The sequence below is a fragment of the Phascolarctos cinereus genome, unplaced genomic scaffold, assembly GCF_003287225.1.
Source record: "Phascolarctos cinereus isolate Bilbo 61053 unplaced genomic scaffold, phaCin_HiC Scaffold_2;HRSCAF=192, whole genome shotgun sequence".
Taxonomy (NCBI): domain Eukaryota; kingdom Metazoa; phylum Chordata; class Mammalia; order Diprotodontia; family Phascolarctidae; genus Phascolarctos; species Phascolarctos cinereus.
The window spans coordinates 311,512,019-311,519,563 of record NW_027555625.1 but is presented as its reverse complement, the minus strand read 5'-3'; the positions used below and the strand labels follow the sequence as shown (position 1 = coordinate 311,519,563).

Sequence of the window (7,545 nt, the reverse complement as noted above, 5' to 3'; positions counted from 1 at the left end):
AATTTGAAGCTGTATAAGAAATCAGACCTAAAATACTTTTGAGTTTCACCTTTTTTTATGGGAATCATACGGGAAAATATTTTTGGTTATTTTCCAGTATTATTATTCATAACATGCCATGGAGATTACTATTTCATAGCATTTATGAAAAGTAAAGTTAAAAAGTGTTATTTTTTCTATTCCATCTCTGACACTTATTATATGCTGGTACACTTTACCTAGGTCCAATCCTGGCTTTTCTTTGAATTGCTATAATGTATTAGTCCTGGAAAAGAAGTTAGAGCATAGAATGTTACATCTGAGAGCAGCCTCAGAACATATCTACAACATATGTCTAAGATCTGTGATTTTATCACTGACCTACAGAAGGCAACCCATTTAAAACTTTATAGATAGGTCTAAAAAATTATCTGGGGCTCACAGATCTCTCAGATGTGATTCCCATGCAGAGAAGTAATTTCAAAGTCCCAGAGAGAGGGCTTATTTCCCTGAAAGAGAATAAAACTGATTTGGAAAACTCAGATCAATTTCCCTTTATGGGATTTAGAATTAGAAGGGGCTTTATAACCTATGTAGTCCAAATGCCTCATTTCACAAAGGAAAAAACACCCGGAAAGGGAAGTGACTTGCCTAAGATAACTCAGCAAGAATTCTAGTCCATTGATTCCTAACCCAGTACAGTTTCCATGATGCCATAATACTATCTGCATACCTGGCCTTCTCTCATGGTAATGGACCATATGAAGAAACCAGACTGTTTAGTGAACCTGCATTTCTAATTTGCTAGTATTTTTTTTTCCTGAAAAAGCCAGTGTGGTTATCTGCCTTCCGTTTTGAGGCAGTCTTTAATGCACTGATTATTAATAGTGAAAAATAATATTGTAATTCATGGCTTCCAGGTTAAATCCAAGCAAATTTTATTATACAAGTAAAAAAAAAATCCCTTAAAGCTTTGTAGACAAGAGTTTCATTTGCTTACCTCAAAGCCAGCAGGCCTATGAGTCAACTCACTGTCATAGACACTTTTCTTGTCTAAGTCAAATACACATTTTTTTTAGCTGTGCTGAAACACAGTCAGATCTGTTATTACTAATGCACCCTACCTCTTCATTTAATGAAACTCACTGAGAGGAGGAAATGTTCGCTAATATCAACAATATCTAAATGGTTTCTGAAAATATCAATTCTTGCAATTTAACAAAAGACCTTGAGGAATATCACCGTGGGTCAGCAACATAGTCTAACTAGCCAAGCTTTCCTTCTCTGACAGGGCCAGCCAAGGATGGCTGTCTCTGTATTACCTCAGAGGTTAGGAATGGTTCCCAAACATCCCATGCTAACCATAATCATTCATTGTGGAGCTTAAAATCATAAATTTACTTATAACCTATTAGAACCAAATTCTTTTATAACTTCATATGTTACTGCATATAGTTCTTTTGATATTTATGTATACATTTCAATTATTTTCTGTCTCTATCACCTCCTAGAATAATGAATTGCTTAATTCTACTTCCTGCAGGGTTGTCAAACTTCCTTTTATTTACTTCATCAAACTGTAAGGGGAACTATCCCCTAGTGCTAGAATTGTGGGATTTGGTGAATTATTCCATGTTCATCCTTTGCAGACTTTTTGTGATTTTATAAATTTAAATAATGTTCCCATCAGTCTTTCTTTTTATGGAATGAGGTCTTAATTTTTTTGACATCCATTTCCAGCATATCTACTTCCCTCACTGACCCCTGTAGCATAGACTCTGTAACCTGACCATGGTGAAGCAGTGACCAGTTTGGTCCAAGTTCTGGTCTTGGTTCTGAGGATAACTCACTTTTCTTTCTTTCTTTCTTTCTTTCTTTTTTCTTCTTTCTTTCTTTCTTTCTTTCTTTCTTTCTTTCTTTCTTCTTTCTTTTCTTTCTTTCTTTCTTTCTTTCTTTTCTTTTCTTTTCTTTTCCTTTCTTTCTTCTTCTTTCTTTCTTTTCTTCCTTCTTCCTTTCTTCCTTCTTCTTCCCTTCCCTTCCTTCCTTCCTTCCTTCCTTCCTTCCTTCCTTCCTTCCTTCCTTTTCCTTTCTTTTCTTTTCTTTTCGGGCTAGGCAATGGGGTTAAGTGACTTGCCCAGGGTCACACAGCCGGTAAGTGTTATGTGTCTGAGACCAGATTTGAACTCAGGTTCTCCTGAATCCAGGGCCAGTACTCTATCCACTGCTCCACCTAGCTGCCCCAATATAACTCACTTTTCTTAAATACTTTTTTTTCCTGTATTTGTTGAAGGCCCTGGGTTTTTCACTTCCATAGTTTGGAAACCTTTGATGAAGTGTTTGGGTAAGTGATTTTTGTTTTTATGAACCTTGGTTTATTCTTCAGTAAATTGGGGAGGTTGTATTAGATGATCTCTAATATTCTATGTTAATATGTTCCAACTTTCTATGTTCTAAAGTCCCTTCTAGTCACTTCTGTATTCTAAGCTTTAACATTCTGTGTTCTAAGATCTAATCCAGCTCTAACATTCTGTGGTTCTGTGGGAGGTTTGCTATAACAGGAACTTGCATAGAAACATTTAACTGTGTAAATGCAAGCTAGCATTGTTATTATCAGTAGTAACAGTATTAATTGGAGGAAAACTGGAAAAGCAAGACTATAAGCTACTTGAGGGCATGGACTGCTTCATTTTTGTCTTTGTATCAAAGGCACCAGCATAGTGCCTGGCACATAGTAGGTACTTAATAAGTATGTATTTATTTATTGATTGATTGGTGTTATACTTAGAATAGATGATTACCGAAAGGTTGCTCTGTATAAAATTACCTTCCTGACTTATTGAGAATTTTTGAAATTTCACCATTAGAACCTTATTTTTTCTGGCCTTTTAGGATTTTTTAAAAAAATGTATGTACCCCTGAAGGAATAACATATCTAGCTATCAGCTATTAACATCTTAGTTAGCTGCTAGCATAATTTTCCAGATATCAGTAAACCAAGAAACCCTAACAATGACCAAAGCTTACCAACATGTTGAGTTGGTAGTGTCAACCAAGTAAGAGATGTCTTTAACCAATTGGAAATGCAGGACTGGAGCCTAGCATAAGGTCACTCTGGGACTGGATCAGAACTCCAAAGGAGAAAAGGTAAAGGGAGAAGAGCAGAGGGCTGTGGACCTTCATCTTTTGAATGCTGGAAGATAAAGGATCAGGTGGCTTCCTGAGAACCAGGAATGTAAGGTAGCACGTAAGTATCAGTGGAAGAGAAAATGGTTTGACAATTTAGTTAAAGGATTTGTTGAGATAAAGCATCTCCCAAGTGTCAAGAATGAAATATTGCTCACCATGTGTTTTACTTAAATTCCTTAATCATTGTTATTAATTAACACATTTGATGATTTTTTTTGTAATATTATATTTACCAAAGATCAACAAAGAGGAACATTTTCGTATGCAAATAATAGAAAATGAGAATTGTATGTGATACTCTGAATATCATAATGCAGTCTTTTAAAAGTATTTCATTCTGGAGCTGTTTAACCTGTCTGTGTTGTTCTCTGAACTCTCTTTCTACTGTCTTTTGAGCATTTTAATAAATGCTTTATTGATTCTCTTTCTAGTCTATTATTTCTTCACTGGTTTTCTAGAATCATATGTACTCATTGCACTGATTAGAGGATTACATCTTTCAAAGTTGTTTTTCTTTACAATATTGTGATTATTGCATAAATTATCCTCTCTTCTGTTGGCTCTTCTTCATTCCATACAAGTATGGTAATTGAAGATACCGCAAAAAGAGAAGCATTATAATTTCCCCCAATGCATGAGGACATATTCTCCCCTACACTATCTCGGTCTTTGGGAAGAAGGGGCTCAGAGTTAACTTGGTTTCTAGATAATATTTTAGGTAACATCCATAACATTCTAGATATCATCCCATCAGTTCAGCAGCAAATACTACATGCTGTGAGCCGACTTCCTGTCTCAGCTACTGAAGGGTTGTATAGGGAAGACCAAAGGGTTCTCCACTTATGTCATTGTCTCTTTCCTCTCACCCAAATGCCAGCAGTCAGGAAAATAAGTCAGACCAAGAGAAGGAAGTGGTTCTCTTGTACTATTGCCTTTGAATGCTTTCACTGCCTCCCTTTCCCCTGCACCCCAGTTTCAGCTATATAGCCAATCAAGGAGACACCTCTTCACTATGTTGTTTACAAATTGAAACAAGTTACTGAATGTCTACATAACTCTAAAGTCTATGTAGGTATTTCATCAGATGAACATCTTATGCATGCTAAAAAGAGTTCTGCTCTTTGGCCAATCCCATATAACACAATGCTTCTTTCAATCTGCATCTTACATAATTTCTTGAGAGGAAGCCTAGTGTAGTTGATAGAGTTCTACACTTTGAATTAAGAAGATCTGGATTTAATCCTGTCTTAAATATGTACTAGCTATGTAATAACCTTGGACAAGTGACATAACCTTTCTTGACTTCAGTTTCCTTATCTGTAAAATAAGAGCTGGCTAGATTTGGTGACCTCTAATGTCCTTTCTAGCTCTAAATCTGTGAGCCTATCGTGTAAGATCATTATGGCACAAAAGCAGTCTATTATTTTCATAAACCATGATTTGTTCTACCATTCTTCAATTTATGGGACCCCCCCCAGTTTCAGTTCATTGTTATAAAGCAAAAGGAACTGCTATAAATAAACACACAATATATGTGTATATATATATATATATATATACATATACATATATATGTATATGTACATATGTACATATACATATATATATACATATACATATATATGTATATGTACATATGTACATACATACATATTACTCTCTTTCATTTTCCCGTGATCTCTTTAGGTTATACTCCCAGTAGTATAGTTACTAGGTCTCATGAATATATAGAGTTTAGTGTTGTGATTTTTGGGTATAGTTCCAAATTACTTTCTGGAATAGGTGTACAAATTCAGAGCTCCATGAATAGTACATTAGTTTGTCTGTCCTCCCATAGTCTGTACAATAATAATTTTTTAAAAATCATCTTCACCAATATGATGGAGATACAGCAGAGCCTAATAATTGTTTTGATGTGCATTTCTCTTATTAGTGATTCATATTATTTTTATGTGGTTGTTAATATCTTGCTTTTTTGAGAACTGCTTGTTTATGTTTTTGGCCATTTATTTATTAGGAAATGGCTCTTCTTATATATTGTTCAAATATATTGAACAAGAACACAAAATATTGAATATCAGACCTTTATCAGATAAACTTCATGCAACTATTTCCCTAGTTTATTTTTTTCTTTTTAAATTTTAGCTGCACTGATTTTATTTGTGAAAAAGCATTTCAATTTCATATAATTATATTTATGTATTTTATTTCCTGTGGTTCTCTCTATCTCTTATGTGGTCAAGAACTTTTCCCTTATCTATTGCTGTTCATCTTTCATTTTCAAAGAGGACCAATAACATCACGATGTTGCGGTGAAATAGTGGATGGTGGGTGATGTCTTGACTTGTGCCTGAATTGGATTTAAGGGAGGTAGAATTGTGCAGAGTTGTCAGTCTCACTCTCTCTTCCAGAGTGATTGAAGTCCAGTGACAAGACAGTGTCAGGATGATTGCTGACAGCCCAGGATGCAGTGGATGACCTTGGTGTCTTTGGTATCTGACCAGGCTCTAAGCACTCTCCAGCACCTGCCTCAGCCACCTTCATGGCCATTGGGAAAAATTGTTTTTACCTGCCCATTCCACCAGAGGAAGTCTTCACATTCTTGGGGGTAGGCATCACTCAACTCACTGAAGAGTTTGAGGTCTGTTGGTTACCCTCAACCTGGTTTAGCCCATCTACCAAGATGGTTTTACTGGGGTGTGGCCACGGCACCTGCTACAGTTTCTTGAAGCCACAGGTAAGAGTTGGGTGATAGGTGGACACCAAAGATCCATAAGGAATCCATAAGCCTTGACATCAGAAGTGCTAGTCCTCCCTGAACACCCTTGTTCTTCTAATTTATTTATGTTGTGAGTTTTAAAATATTGATCATATATTCATTTGGAGCTTTTTGTGGCATATGGTGTAAATTGTTGATCCAAATCTAACTTCTGCCAGATTGCTTTCCAGTTATCAGCAAGCAATGAGTCTTTGCCTCAGAAGTACTAAACTATGCTACTACATTCACTTGCTTCTATACGTTACGTAACTAATCTTTTTCACTTCTATATATTTTTTAACCAGTACCAAATAGTTTTCATGATTTTTGCTTAATAATATAATTTAAGATTTGTTGCTCTTAAGCCTTCATTCCCATATTTTTTCATTCTTTACCTTGAGATTTTCATTTGTTGCTCTTGCAGAAGAATGTCATTTTTTCCCCTAACTGTATAAGATAAAGTTTGGTAGTTTGTTATGGCACTGAATAAATAAGTTAATTCTGGTTGTGAGATTTTTCATTTTCATTGATACTGACACGACTCGACCATGATACATTAATAGCTTTCCAGTTATTGAGATCTATCTTTATTTCTATGGATTCTTGTATAGTTATATTCATGTAATTTCCATGTATGGACTGGTAGGCAGCCTCACAAATATTTTATCTATTCTACAGTTATTTTGAATGGAATTTCTCCTTCTATACTTTCATGCTGGGTCTCTTTTTTCTTTTCTACGTGGAAAATTTGATTAGTTTGTATGTTTATTATATAATCTTATACTTTGTTGATGTTATTAATTGTTTTAATTAATTTTAGTTCAATCTCTAGGGTCCTTTAAATAGACCATCATATATCTGCAAAAAGTAATAATTTTGTTTCCTCTTTGCCTTTACTCAATGTCTTTTTTTGTGTTATTCTTATAGTTAGCATTTCTTTAACTGTATAAAATAAAAGTGGTGATAATAGATATCTTTGCTTTTCCCCAGATGTCATTGGACGTCCTTCTAGAGTTTATTATCCATTATAAAAAATGCTAGCCTTTCATTTTAGGTGGACACTATTTTTCTTAAAAAGAACAGGTCAATTTATTCTTTTACTTAAATTTTTAAAAATGCATGTGTTTTGTCAGAAGCATTTTCAGCATATATGAGCAAAATTGTGTTTTTTATTATTTTGTTTATTAATATGGTCTATTATGTTTATGGTTTTCCTAATATTGAAACTACCTTGCATTCTTGGCATGAAGCTTGCCTCATGCACATTTTGTAATTTTGAAATATGTTGTTGTAGCCTCTTCATTAATATTTCATTGAACATTTTTGATAAATATTCATTAGGGATTTTGATTTATAGTATTTTTTCCTGTGTTTGTCTCTTTCTAGTTTAAGTATCAAGGCCAAATGTATATCATAAAAAATATTTAGCAAGATCTTTTCTTTATTCAAGAAACAACTCATGTGATGTTAGAATTAGCCTTTTTTGAAAGTTTGATAGAAGTTATTCATAATCCATTTTTCTTTTTTCCTATAGAAGTTCATTTATGGCTTAGTCAATTTCTTTTTCTGAGATTGGGTTACTAAAATTCTCTATTTCTTCTACTGTTAATCTGGGAATTTTA

The 7,545-nt window shown here is 34.3% G+C and overlaps 1 long non-coding RNA gene across 1 annotated transcript; it reads left to right on the top strand.

Annotated features, from left to right (window-relative positions):
• The first annotated feature begins 2,067 nt into the window (after positions 1 to 2,067).
• LOC110211369 (uncharacterized) lies at positions 2,068 to 6,711 on the top strand. Its single transcript, XR_002325375.2, has 3 exons — positions 2,068 to 2,320; positions 3,066 to 3,223; positions 5,577 to 6,711. It is a non-coding gene; the product is annotated as an uncharacterized LOC110211369 (long non-coding RNA).
• The last annotated feature ends 834 nt before the right edge of the window (positions 6,712 to 7,545 follow it).